This window comes from Leuresthes tenuis, unplaced genomic scaffold (assembly GCF_036924035.1).
Source record: "Leuresthes tenuis unplaced genomic scaffold, fLeuTen1.0.hap1 SCAF_14, whole genome shotgun sequence".
Taxonomy (NCBI): Eukaryota; Metazoa; Chordata; class Actinopteri; order Atheriniformes; family Atherinopsidae; genus Leuresthes; species Leuresthes tenuis.
This window is the reverse complement of record NW_027325368.1, coordinates 9,253,681-9,267,932: the sequence shown is the minus strand read 5'-3', so window position 1 is coordinate 9,267,932 and position 14,252 is coordinate 9,253,681. Positions and strand designations below refer to the sequence as shown.

At 40.6% G+C, this 14,252-nt stretch overlaps 1 protein-coding gene across 1 annotated transcript in view; it reads right to left on the bottom strand.

Moving 5' to 3' along the window:
- The window catches only part of LOC140268457 (receptor-type tyrosine-protein phosphatase F), a 169,753-nt gene extending 159,146 nt beyond the window's left edge, over positions 1 to 10,607 (bottom strand). Inside the window, exon 1 of the mRNA XM_072363323.1 lies at positions 10,093 to 10,607. The gene's annotated coding sequence lies outside the window, so the exon portion shown is untranslated. The remainder of the gene's footprint in view (positions 1 to 10,092) is intronic.
- Between the last annotated feature and the right edge of the window lie 3,645 nt (positions 10,608 to 14,252).

Genomic DNA, 14,252 nt, shown 5'->3' with positions numbered 1-14,252 from the left:
ATAGACATGCTTCATGTTACCGCTAATGCAAGGCGCACCAGTGTGACCGGGGAAAAAAGGTAGTCGCACTCTCTGGATTTTGGTCACTCTGCACGGTCACTTTTTATTTATTTATTTGTTTGTTTTATTTATTTATTTTCCACGAGAATATTTAAAGCTCTTTTTCCTTGACTTATAGCATCTCTGAGTCATCGATGATCTGATTTCATCCCTAAGGATTCTCTGTCCTTTTATGGCACATTTATTTTAATGTGTGTTTTATATTTATGTTTGTGCATTGTATAACAGCATGTGTATTTTATATGATATGACAATGTATGAATGTCTGTTTTGGGCAGAATTGCATCAAACAATAAAAACTGTTAAATGGAAGGAATGTGCTGCAATAGCAAATAACCTTTAGACCTAGTTGAAATGGAAAACAGCCCTTTATCCCATGCCCTGAGACATTAAATATACAATAAATACCATTTAGTACAGACAGGCCCAAATGAGTTTCCCTCCCTCCACCACCTAAGCCATTCTGTAGCCTCATGCTGTGTTATTCTATTACTTTCTCACTACAGTTAGAAAATTTGACATGATTTCCGCTCTGCACTGCAGTGTGTAACCTTGAAATGTACTTAATGCGAGTCTGATGAATGTTAGTAATGATGCAACTACACACTGGGTCATTTATATGATCATAGCCCATATTTATATATATAAATATATAAAAAGGATATGGGAAGCAACTTATCATGTTGGTCAGTGCAAAGACATTCCATTAAAAGCTGGTTCAGAAGTCCCAATGCTTCTCCATTCCCTGTGACTTCATTGCAGAGAAATGGGAGTAGATGAGTAATACCTTTCTGGTATTATTAGAATAAATAATACTTTATATGATGGATTTGTATAGTAAGCATTTAATAAAAAGTATATACAACAGGCACAAATATTCTTGGCCTTAATACACAATTATTTCTAATGATACTTGGTGCACTTGCATGCAGATCTCATAACAAGTGCATCATCTTGCATAGAATGCAGGATCAGTGTTGTTTTTCTTCAATAAATTCTTAAAAGCATTCATTTGCAAGCAGAGCAGTCCAGCTCAGATTTCACAGTTCAAAACTGCATCACTTGTATAACAACGTAAACCTCAGAAACACAGATTATGGTGTCTTGAAAGTCTGTTCATATAAAGTATTTTTCACACATTTCGGCAATTCACAAGGACAAGCCAAAGCCCTGGGGCTAAATTATTTACAGTAAGCAGGCTCACATTTTAGCATTTAGTGTTTTTGTGCAATTAAAGCCTGGCTGTGGGAACAGTCTCTTTAAAGCTTTGCTCAGTCTGTTACTCAGTCGCTGAATTATTGCATTACACGATTTTATTGGAGTCACTTGTCTTCACTTATGTCAAAACACTGACTGTGGAGGCTTTCAAGACAGTCAATGCTCCAAGCAAAGGCCAAAAGTCATGGCAGGATTTGACAGCATATAATTTGCACCCAAACTGCACTTTTTTTCCTTTTTTACCGAACTCATTGTTTTGTGTGTTTTCAAATTCATGAGAAGCAGCTTTAATCTATCCTATCTAACGAACTATTGTGAAAGAAACATCTCTGCAGCTCCAATTTAGAGCTGGTTTATAAAAGAAAGAAAAGGTCTTGAAGTTGGCATTAGCAAATTCCTCTTTTTTTCAACAATTCTGCCACCTTTATTTACTGTTCTTACTTATTCACTGCTTCACCACTAACTACCATGTGACACAGTGACATGCTGTCAACGCTAATGGTCTCTGATGGCATCAAGGCTCTGTCAAGTAGGCACAGTAGGTGCTCAGAGCCCAGGCCTCTGGGAGCCCTCCACAGACAAAGAACTGTCATCTCTGCCCCTCACTGCCCCAGAGCTCTGCCTTCACTCCCTAAAATCCCATCCATCTGCCGTATCAGCGGGGCAGACGGAGTGCAAGGCCTGCACTTTCCTGCCATGTAATTCTGTGCTTTAGTTCACCCAGCAAGTGGCAATGAGGGCGTCTGTGTCAGAATCTTCACTTGCCAAAATCAACACATGGTCGGTTACTGAGTTTTTCTATGCAAAAAATATTCTAACACTATTTCTGCCGCTTCCATTAGCAGGAAGCTGACTGGTGAGTGTTCTGACAAAATTTTGACTCATTTCTCAACAGTCAGTACAATTTTTTTTCACCTTGAAAGTGCACATAAAATCTGTGCATGCTTGTGTAGCCATATTCTCGCCTGAGAATAAGGGCTGAGACAGAAATTCCCTTAAGCAAACGAGCTTTTAGAGGAAACACACAGCAAAAAGCTACATCGCGCCGACCTCCTCCCTGCAAAGGAAATCATGCAAGTTCATGCCTGCAAAGTCATGATTCTTAACATTAACAGAGAATTGCATTATGTCTACCAAATGTTTCCCATCAACACTTTGTGTGACTGTGCTCCTGCATGTTCTGTAAACAGTTTATGAAAAGAATTTGCTTTTTCTCAGGGGACAGAATTGTCATTTGCGGCTAATGTAAACTACCATTTATGAAGACTGAAAATCCAGGCCTGGCTCGGGGTGAAAAACTGACTCACTCTTAGCTGCAGTCAATGTTTAATCTATGTGTGTGACATTTTATCCAGCGAGATAAGACAGCTCGCTGTTTGACCTTCATGTTATGGTCTGCATCAATTCGGGTACCGACCTGTGTGTTTGTGCCAGTATGTGGGTCTGTGTGTGCTCTAATTAGATAAGAACGTGAAAAGAATTGGAAGACAATGACAGGTGAAACGAATGACACCAGCCGGTGAACCGTTGTTCTATTTGTTCCCATCCAGCGTTTGTCGAAAATGAAAGAGTGTGTCATCTGGGCACTTGTGCTGACTGGGCAGATGAACAGCCAAGGCACCGAAGTCTACAACCCATGTCGCATGTTTCTGTCAACCCAATGGTACATTAACCGGCACACAGGACGTGCAAGATGGGTAAATACTTTTCATGAAATGGCAAAAGGCCTTACATTTAACATTTGATGCGTTTCCTATGTTCTATTATGGATAACATGTTGGTATATGGGATTTGCAAGTCATTCCACTCCGTTTCTGTTTCCATTTTACCCAGAGTTTCAACCTTTTTGGGAATTAGGATTCATCAAAGGCAGGACAATACAAAAAACCCTTATGGCATCAAACCAGGACACATAACTTCAAATTGAAAATCATATGGCATATGGTACTGTTGCACAAATACTGAAGAGAATTGTGTTGTCAGTTGTTTGATTCATTACGAGGATAAGATAAATCGCACATACATGCAGTGACTGATGCTAAACTGCACATGCACTATCAAATCCCAAAAGGAGATACTATCATCAGTTACACGCAGGCTAACCGTTTCATTCATTAATGTCATCATCCATCTCGCTGCCACAACAATTTCCCCATGTTACCAACACGCGAGGCTGACACAAACCTTGGGTTTACTTATACGTTCTTAAAGCACAAAACGACGCCTGGAACATTGCTTGTTTAATCCAGAGAAACACAAAATATCAAATTGAATGTAATATCTTATATTGAGTATGATGGGCTGTTTGAAGCGGCCGTGGCTCAGATGGTAGAGAGGCTGCCCACCAAGCCGTCTGTAGTTGGTTTTACCCCTGGCTTCTGAGTAAGATAATGAACCCTGATCTGTTTTTCACTAGTGGATTACTTTAGACAAAAAAGAAAGCATTCCGTGTTACAATGTTTACCAAAAACAAAAGCAAAGTTTTCACGTGGTATGTGCTACAGCTACTGAGGATATACTGTATTCATTTCATGGAAAAATTGTTTCCCACACTGTAGCAGTACTAACATGAATTGGTACCTACATCATCAAGCACAAACAAACCTGTTATTAACATGTTTGTATAAAAACAAACTATTTTCATACTGGTTGAGCTAGCAATCCTCTTTAGTTTAATCAGCTACACACACCATTATTGAAATTTTGATGTTTAAGCCTCTGTAATCCCTGATAGTGGTGCCATAAGAAATAATAACTATTTAAGACACGCTGAGATGTCGTTCTCCTAATGTGGGAACCAATGACAAATTCTACAACAATTACAACAACTTGAAAACAATCCACTTTTATGTGTTTGGTGGTTACAGGTTTTAATTAGATGGCCTGTGTGGTGAGAATGCAAAGCCATCTGGGACCATCTGAGATCACAGGGACGGCAGATGAATAGCAACGGTTTCTACATTTCGCTGTAGACTTCGTGCATACCAATTGGCAGCTCAGTACCCATTGTGTGTATGAGGTTCAAAAGTTGTCTGCAAGTTCCTTTTCTCATATCAGAAAATATCTCAACAGCAAAAAGTGCAGTGGAATCTCAAGGCTGTTGGCAAGCAATAAGCTAAAGATTTAGAACTGTGGAGACTTTGATCATTAAATAATGAAATCTGTAAACATAAAATTACCATCCAGCCATTGCACAGGCTGCAGTAATGCAAATGATAATATCACAGTTAATAAGCGTAACTTGTAAAGAAAAAAATTAATTTTCTACTTCAGAACAAGTCCACCTTTAAAGTTTTTTAATACCAAATAATTACAGGTAGCTAGCCTAATCCATCTTAAACATAATTCAACTTATCCTGCAGTTTCTTCACAATAAACCCGCCATCCTTCAACTTCTCTGATCGAGTGAACCAGCTGCACCTGTTGTTGAGTTCTAGTCATTAACAGCAGAATTCACTGAACACTAAAATCCAAAGGTTCAGCCTTCGAATACCAATCTTCAGCTGCACTTTGATTCCTTAATGAGTCATGCTTTATACGGTGTAAAATAAATTAAGGCTGTTTGGTCCATTTAAGCAATTGCTGTCGTCTCTAACATATGCTGATACAAAGTAAGTACATAATGATCCAAGGTCTGGACAGAAAACTTGGACCACAGTTCTAATACATACTTAATGGCTAAAGGGGAAAAAAACATGTTAGTACTTACAGAAAAGGCTGCTTAATCAAAAGCAGACACACCTCCTATATCTAGGCGCTCCTTCTGCTTAAATGAAAAACAGACAGAACTGATTAACCTAACATTTGGCCTTTCAATGTCATCCATATTCACTCCTTCACTCAGCAGCACTCACACACTTTGAAGTAAAAAAAAAACTAATCACACAAGGAATGGGTCAGAAGAGGGCTCTAGCAGTAGCACAGGCCATTTTTAGACCATGTGTCTGTTTCCACTTTGCTAAATGCAGTGTTGCCCTGTAAAAAACTGGTGTAAATGGTTTATAATGTCACCAGTGGACTCTAAAATGGGAGACCTGGTTTCAATCAGCAGTCAAATTGCTCCGACATTACCCTTGCAGACAGAGTAGTAAATCACTCTCTGCCTCTACACTGCTGACGTTAAAGAACAGGCATTGTTAAAAAACCACCATGCGTGCTATAAGAGCACCCCACTGTACACGAGGATGGGTTGCTAAACAGGACAGCGGCAATTGCTTGCAGCATCACGATGAGCGAAACAAATCTGCATACTTCACATCTGTGTCTGAGTCTGAACTCCGTACCAACAGCAATCCCCAGTGTAGACTTAAGCGTACCGACTTAATCTGATGCCCAATGTCAGAGCCCCACCACAACCAGTTTGAACCAGTTTGCTTGGTTAAAAAAGAGTTTTTGGTTTCACCAACGTACCAACGCCCTCCCAGTGGGTCAGTGAGGCTTCTCAGAGTAGTTACAAACTCCCATAATCCAGGGAAACACTGAACCCACCCACCACAGACCAACACACTATGGGTAAAACCTCTCATTAAAACTCCAGGGCCCTGAAATTACGAAGATTTTACGCATATGGAAAGCATGAGAAATGTCAGCTGGGAGAGGCTTGCAATGAGTGGTTTTTCAACGTGAGGCCACAGATGAGCTGGAGCTCTTTAGCAGTAGCAGTCAGCAAGGGCCCTGCCCGGGGAAAGCGGCGTATGAGGAAGCTAACACAGATGCTCTGGCCACTAGCCTCAAACCAGGCCTGCAAGGAAATACCCTACATACGACCATACAAGTGCTCACACAGGCCAGGGATGTAACCAGGCCAACAAATACCACAGAAAAATAGCATGAAAATATGAGTAATTCAAAATGCTTAGAAAAAATGTTTGATATAAAATGCAACATTGGTTTTAAGACATATGAAAATACTTAAGCACTGGCTATAGGTCAATCTTATAGCATATAGACTATTTTACTTTTAGTGGCCATATTATCAGCTTCTCCAAAAAAAAAAATAAAAGTGCAGATTGAGTCATTCACGTTTTTTTAGTTATTTTGAAAGTTCAGCATCAGTTAGCCCTGCCGGGTCTCCCGACCTGCAGTCTGACCAGGTCACTGTTGTGGCAGTTCAAGATGTCATTCATTTACTTCTCCAAAGAGGCTCTTGTTCACCAGGCTAACTCCATCTCCACCACTTTGGAACGCAGCTGGTGACAGTGGTCTTTGTTCTGCTCTTCAAAAGGCCGGCTGCAAGCTGGAGGGCCACTCCAACCAGATCCAATAGCAGGTGTAGGTCTCGTTCATGTGCTGCACAGCAAACCTTCAATGCCAGCAGAGCAGAACAAGGATGCCATAAAAGCTGCCAGTCGTTAGATAGCTGACAACTATCGTTGGCTGCAGTGGAGACTACTTGTGGAACGAGAGATACACGAGAGAGAATGATTGTTGTTTAAGGTTTTTCCATCAAAGCAGTTTCAGTGTCGGAGCCAGAAACTAATTAAGCTCCAGTTCTTTCTGTTTCTACCACCAAAGCACTGCCTCGTGGGCCAAAGAACTGGTGATACACTCACACCAACTCTTTGTGGGGAGTTAGGAGGGACCAACCAGACATCAGAAATCCAAATCACCACTTCCAGTCAGAGTGAAATCAGCAAAGAAAAGAAAAAAAGAAAAAAAGTTGGGTCTTTAGCCTTGAGTTTAAGTGGCTGACTTTGAATCAACCAATCAAACAACTTGTCATGCCATTGTGTGAGTCTGTGGGAAAATAAGGATTTGGATCATGTAAAATTATTCTACCAAATGATTTTCATTTGATCTGTTGGCCAGATCGTTCATCCCTACACTTCCTGCCTTGTTGAAAAATGCAGAAAAAATGCATCCTTTTTAACACTGTAAGACATGAATTAGCTGTCAAACTCATTGTGATTATCATTACCTGCTGAGTCGCTGTCCTACGTGAGACATGTATAAGATACAGCCAACTAACTACATATACATTCCCACCATGCATCTGGTCTCAAAAAATCTACAGTAATCCGTTTGATTCTTAACCAATTTTCCTGAAATTTCACATTTACTTTGTGGGGTGATCAGTACACAAACATTGTCGCAAACATTGTTTATTATACATATTTTCATATTAAACAGTTGCTGCTGCTAAGGAGGGTACGTCTTGGCACTTAATACCAACGCGTAACCAGTATCTAGGTTTCATTGATCAATGCTAACCCACAGAGCTAAAGCATGCATGTCTCTAATCTTGCAGCGACTCACGTTGGGTAGTGACAGTGATGTCACAAATCCTGTGCACAGACATGTTCCACTTCCAGCAGGTGAACCAAAACAGCCTTCCACTGACACAGCGACATATTTCCTTTAGGTCATCTGATGCGGTTTTGTTTTAGTAGTGAGAATTGTACTGAACAGAGGAGTGTATTTTAAATTGTAAATTGTTAAAAACAAACAAGATGCCACTTTCTCTCCAGACAGCTCCTATGCAATCAAAACACAATTTAAATGATAGCAGAAAAGGCAGGGTCTTTCATTGCACTTCAATTTCCGTTTTCCAGTCATAAATTCAAACCACAATACAACCATTACAGCAAAGGTGGCTACACCGTCAGCTATTTCCCAAACGTTACTCTCTGATCCAGCCTTGCCAGGATGTACTGTACAGTCTGCCTGGCAGATGACATCACCAGCTCAGGGCCCTTAGCTTTTTTTTTTTTTTTTCCCCACACGGGCACCGTTCCAAAAATCCCAACAGAAACACCACTCTGGAAAGGAACAAAAGAAGAAACGCAATGTAGCGAAGCATTGTAGGCCACCTTGTAATCCCTCAGGAGTCTTGGTCATGTAAGTCACATGTCTTGCCTTGAATCAACTTTGCTTTGAGAATCCAGCAAATACATACAGTGAAATAAAATAACTGCATACCTCACAGAAAGTACTCTTAAAAAGTAACAGATTCATTGTGCAATAGCTTTTACAGCAAACAGATGAAAATAATAAGCAAGAAAAATAGCAAATGTAGACCAAGTAATAAAACCTTGCAGCTTCCCTGCAGTCCTTATCTGTTCGACATGATGGAAGAAAGCCTTAATGCCTCAGCAGCATGGCACCTACCAGGCCTGTCAACACAGGTTTAAATGCTAACATTTCTATCCATAAGATAACAAAGTATAATTCTGAACCCTGGAGCCACCTGCTTAATGAAATAAATGACTGTGAACCTCAATTAATCAACATGTATTGAGTCTCACTAATAAAATCATCTGAATGCAATTAAAAACAACCTATAGGATAGTCTGATATCAAATTACTTCAAATCTAGCATATAGATGCACCCTGTTGCTGCCTTTTTTTCCTGATTTTCAGCTGGCAGGAGCTGAAGGTTAAAAACCCAAACATGCAGCAAGGCCTTGGGTTGCAGAGAGCCTCTGATGCAATTCCAAGAAACTAACCCACCCTGTATCATCCTGTTACACTTTGGCTTATGGTTAGGTCTCTTCATTGTGTCTGTGACAGCTTTAATCGGATTCATGTTTTGATAAAGGATGGCCATGAGGCTATTTCAGTATGTCACTCACCCTGCAAAATTGCTTCCGAAAGAGGGTAAAAACAGGCTTGATGCAGTGCTGGGAATCTTATTGCTTTCTGTGCCCTCAAGCAATAACCCCCCCTCTCTGTGCCCCCTAATCTAGTCCACTCAAGACCTGAATATGCCTTAAGAAGGGGTAATCCTGGAAATGATGTCACAAAAAAAGATTTCAAATGGTTATTCTAAAATGGTTGATTAGAGAAATGTGTTTCTTTTTGCTGCACATGCAGAGGACATCGCATCAAAGCAGTCACTGCAGCCGGTGTTGCAGCCAGCCACAGTGAACACTTTTAAAAGCATATGACCAACGCATGCAGCATGGCAGGTGCTTTTTGCACCTGATGGGCACACAGGGACTCAGAAGATCCGTGACTGAGGATAGTGAAGAAAGAGCAAAGAAGATGGGGGTGGTGTAAGTGTGTGGTGGGGGGATGCGTGCTCGCTGACGTGTGTACGCGCACACGTGAAGTGAAAAAGCCAGGTCCCGGGAGAGCCAGAAATCCTGTGGCAAATCACCATTAACACGATGGGTCAAAAATGGGAGCAAATCATTACATTGCCATTAGACAGTCTGCTAAGAAAAAGAAAAGGTGACGACAGGCTCGCGCCCCACAGATCATGTGCTTCCCTCTTTTTTTAAAAAAAAATTCATTAGTAATTCCCAACAGATTTTCTGGTTGGTTTCATCCCTGCAAAGACCACTGCGACGTCAAAGTGTCCACTGCGAGGTGCACGCAGACAGGTTACCGCCAACCGTGCGCAGGCTCGCGCGTTGAAAATCACTTATGAAATAAGTAAATGAGATCAATATTCTGCCTCGTCTAAATCCCATTATTTTTCATGTGTAGCATCAATTAAAAGGCGTGGCAGATCCTTTTCAGAATTCCCTTTCAAGCAGATTAATAATTTCTTTATCTCATTCTGAACTGACGGAAAAGTTGCTGTTGGCTATACATTGTGATCTGGAATGAATAAAACAGCAACAAACTGCATGCATGGCTGTCTGACGAGAGCCGAAGCCCGATTTATTCAGACGGGGCTGACTTGCAATGTCTAACCATTAACATTACACCTTGGAAAGCCTTTTAAAAAAAAAGAATTTCCATTTGGAAACCAACGGAATAGGGAACGCTGTCACTAGAATTTCTGCAAGTTGGGTAACTTAACGCCAGCGACACAAGCCGCGTCTCAAGTTCAATGGGGAACATTCAGAAAGATAACGGAGCACTTACTGAATCTCTTCTTTGTCACCGCCGTTGGCATTTCTCTCCTTCTCTGAACCACAGTCCCGTTTTCAGTTTGAAGCAAGCACAACAATCCACTTCATGCAATGATCAGCCACAAAACAGAGGAGTTAGAACCAACCCGGACCGTAAAATAGGAAGGGGGGAAAGATACGAGTCCACCACCTTAGGAACACGAGGTCCTATGCCGGTCAGCCGACCGGGGTCGTGGATTCTGGATCTATTCGTGGCAGCTCCCGTGCTGCTAACGAGTTAACGTCAGCCCCGCTCAAGTGTTCAGTGTCGCGTCCAACACACAAGAAGGCGAGGGGAAGTCTTACTTCTTTTCTTGCTTGTAAATTACTCCTTTTTGCAAGTTAATTTGTGAGCAGAATTTGGTCCACAGTCCCCACAGAAGGAGCCGTGGAAGGCAGAGAGTTATTGCGTCTCTCCCCTCACACTCACGCTTCTTTCTGCCTCCGTGGTGAAAACACACACTCACAGGTCGGTCAGCAGGATTTTCGGATTCACTCGGCTACACTCGCCGCCGTGTCCATTCATTCGTGCGACTGAAGTCCCGTGGAGTCTACAAACATGCGCCAACCATTAGCGGCTCCCATACCAGTTATTTGTACGTCTTGATTTACGCAAAGCACCTGCTCACAATCGACATAAGGTGAAATTGTGAGGACAGTATGGCTCCGGACAAGAACGGATTACAAAACAATAGACCCCCGGGCACAGACGTGTTAAAGCCCCCCCTTTAATCCCCACTGAAGTCCAAGACACCCTGACAAATGGACACAAATAACCACAAACCATGCACATAGAATTGTTGGTTGTTGTGGCTCCTGCTGTGAAGCAGATGTTTGTAATCCTTTCACACCACTTCTTTGGAATTTTCTTCTTATGTTTATGTTATATTTACTTTTTTTTTCACCCATTGAGTGTTTTGTGTGGTATTTTAATCGTGTTGTGGTGTTTGTGCCACTGCTCATTTTCTGTCACACTTAATCTTATGTTGGTTGTCTTTTTTTGTTTGTTTTGTTTTTTCTTTCACTGGTCATGTTGCTGTGTCCCATTGGTTAATTACATCTCATAGTAGTTATTTTGTCCCTCTTCGTGGTCAATTTGTGCCTCCAAAATCAAATATGGAAAGCTAGAAAACGTCAGAATGAGGTGCGTTCATCCTATATAGGTTTACATTAACTGAAAAATCTTGTTGTGAAGCTATGTACAAGTTTGTGGGTGTTCAGTGCTGCAATATGATTTTGGTTTAACATCACAAATGCATTTTTTTAAGGATTTATCTTCATTTTGTGTTGCATTTGAGTTATTGTGTTATATATTCTGTTATATGTCTTTGTTGTGCTTCATGGACATTTTAATGCGATTGTGGACATTCTTAATCTAGTTTACTGTGGTCATTGTTGGTCTTTTCAGTTACCCCAGTTCGTCTATGTTTCTCTGCTAATTTTGTTTGGCATGTGCCTGGCCTCTGCCTGGTGTTCACATTCAACTGAAAACCCAAAATAACATGATCCACAAGGAAAAATCATTTCTGTAAAAGCGCTGGTGCCTGTACAAAAAAGTCAACAGAAGAACAAAAATCCAATAAAAAGACTATTATTACACCTACATGAAGACATGAATATCTGAAAAGAACTTAAATCAGTTTAGTGAGTCTAAAGGATACAAAACTTGACATGACCCACTTGTCTTAAATATATGTCCTGTTGGCTCCTACTTTAAGAGAAGCAACTGGGGGAAGATTCAGAATTCTTGATAAACTTGCTTCTAATAACGGTTGAATCAAACTCCGCCTTCTGCTATTCCTGAGGGTCCTTTCTGGAAGTTTGACCCCACAACTCACTCTGGGAGTTTCTGCAATGAGCAGTCATGCATCCTCACTGAGAATAGAACATTTATATATACTGCCCTATTATCCTCATTTTCTTCAGAAAATAAAATGCATCTAGAGCCTCTCACTCCATCCTTGGTCTCACCTTGTGAAGGCTCAGGACAAGAGCATCATTCATAATTTACAAGTGTTTATTAGTGCCAGTTCTCTAGGTCTTTCACCAGGAGTTGATATTGCTCTTTGAATAGCCTTTGGGAGAGGGATGCAGGAAATATTCCCAAATGTTCAGTGACACACAAGCTCATTACCAAAACTTTCAACTTTTTTACAAATTTCTTTGTCAAGGAATTCTGTCCATGTTTATGTGCTTTGATAGATATAAAGAAAGATCCTTGTGCAGCATAATCAATGACATATTTTGGGAACTGCAGAATTCACAAGTGAAGTGCTTAGAACAGATGATGGGCTCAGCTCACACTGGTGCCTGGGTGTTAATGCATGAGTGCATGAGCGACAGGGTTGAGTGTGCAGGGCATGGATACTGTGACCCCCAGTGAGGACCTGAATATCTTCAGGATTCTGACAACTCATCTACCCCACCTTCTAACCTTACCGTGATCGATCATTAGCTTGGCAGAACCCCTGTTGAACTGCTGTCTGGCTATCCACCGAGCCTACCTAATAACAGGTGCAAATTATGTTTACACAAGGTTTTATGCTGCAATAAATGTCTTGAAAAGCAAGCCATTCAGTGGGTCCTTCATCCACTACACCCAGTCAGTCGCTCACACTCACTGAACTTAATGGAACACAATGAGTTGCTATGCAACCTGAAATTGATTGAAAAGGACTTCTGTTCCTTTTGGCGTACAAATGATAACCCTTGTCAAACTGCAATGTTCTAGGAATAGGATCCTGTCAGACAAATAAGAGACCAAGCCAGTATTATTACACTCAAAGGGAGGCCATTGTTTTGATACAGTAACCATCAATATGTAGGTGTCAGACAGAGAAATTGGTACATGTGCTGAATAATGCTGCTATGAATCTCTGGTGGCCAACAACAGGCTTGCTTTTCAGCTAAAGACACCTCACATGGACAGCAGTGGAGACCCATAAACAACCTTAACTTGTGAAGGTCAAAGACAATTTCTTGTGATATTTTTATTTTTTTGCAATGTTGCTAAAGAGTCCTTGGAGAGCCGTTATGCTTTGTCATTGCCAGATTTTCTTCACTGAGAGCCAAACACTGCCTGAGCAACACATTTTCTTTTTCTTAGCTCTGATCCTGTAAACTCCTCACCATTTGAGTTCACTCACACAGCATGATCTCCCACAGTCTCAACAAGGTTTCAGAAAATTATGTTGTTGTTTTTTAATTAATAGCGAGTAGAAAGTGCACAGCTTTTTGCACATCAGTGTTGCACTAATTAAGGCTTGACATATAGACTCTTAAATCCACATTGTTAGTCAGTTATACAACTTATATCCACCAGAGTATTGGAACAAAACTCCCACTCAAGACTACTTCCTGCTCATAATAATTGCTGCAATTTGAAATAAATGACTGGCTAAATGAGTGCAAATCAAAAAGTGTCTGAGGTGCATATCAGCCTCTAACCATAACACTGCTGGAATGAAGCTTCATACATGGATTCCTTTATCAGCTCTTCCTCCTTATTCATTTTTTTATTAAACTCGTTGGGGAAATTAGTCAAGAGAAATTACTTGTAAAGAGGTTCGTTTCTATCTACAGTGGAAGGCCCTCACTTGGTATTTGATAGTTTAAAGGCTGATGTAAAACCGGTTCTGTTATTTTTCTATCCATGGTCAGTCATGAAAAGGGTTTTTGAAAACTGATTATAGACCATAAGTTTGAACTTAACAGTAAGGAAGAAACCAGCACAGAAATTATAAGACCAGATTTTGTTCATAAGTCATTTTCTATATTGCTATACATATATATGGCTAAAAATGAGTGATGCAATTTGGGATTGCTCATGCTGCTACAAGTATGTAAACATTATGCTTCCTCTCTAGTGAAATTGATGTATTATTTCCATTCCAATTGTGATGGCCCAAATTTACAGTCATTGGGGAAAGAAAATAAAACAACTTCAATTTACATACAAAACATGCCATTTTTGTTGTTGAATAACATTTTTGAGCAAAACTGCGGACACTTTAACATGTTTAGATGATCCTTTCTCAGCAACAATTCTGGATTAGCTATGACCAGGCCAAATTTGATCCATTAGTTCTGGCCAAAACCAGTGTCTTAAAGCCTTTATTTGCCAGATGTCACAAT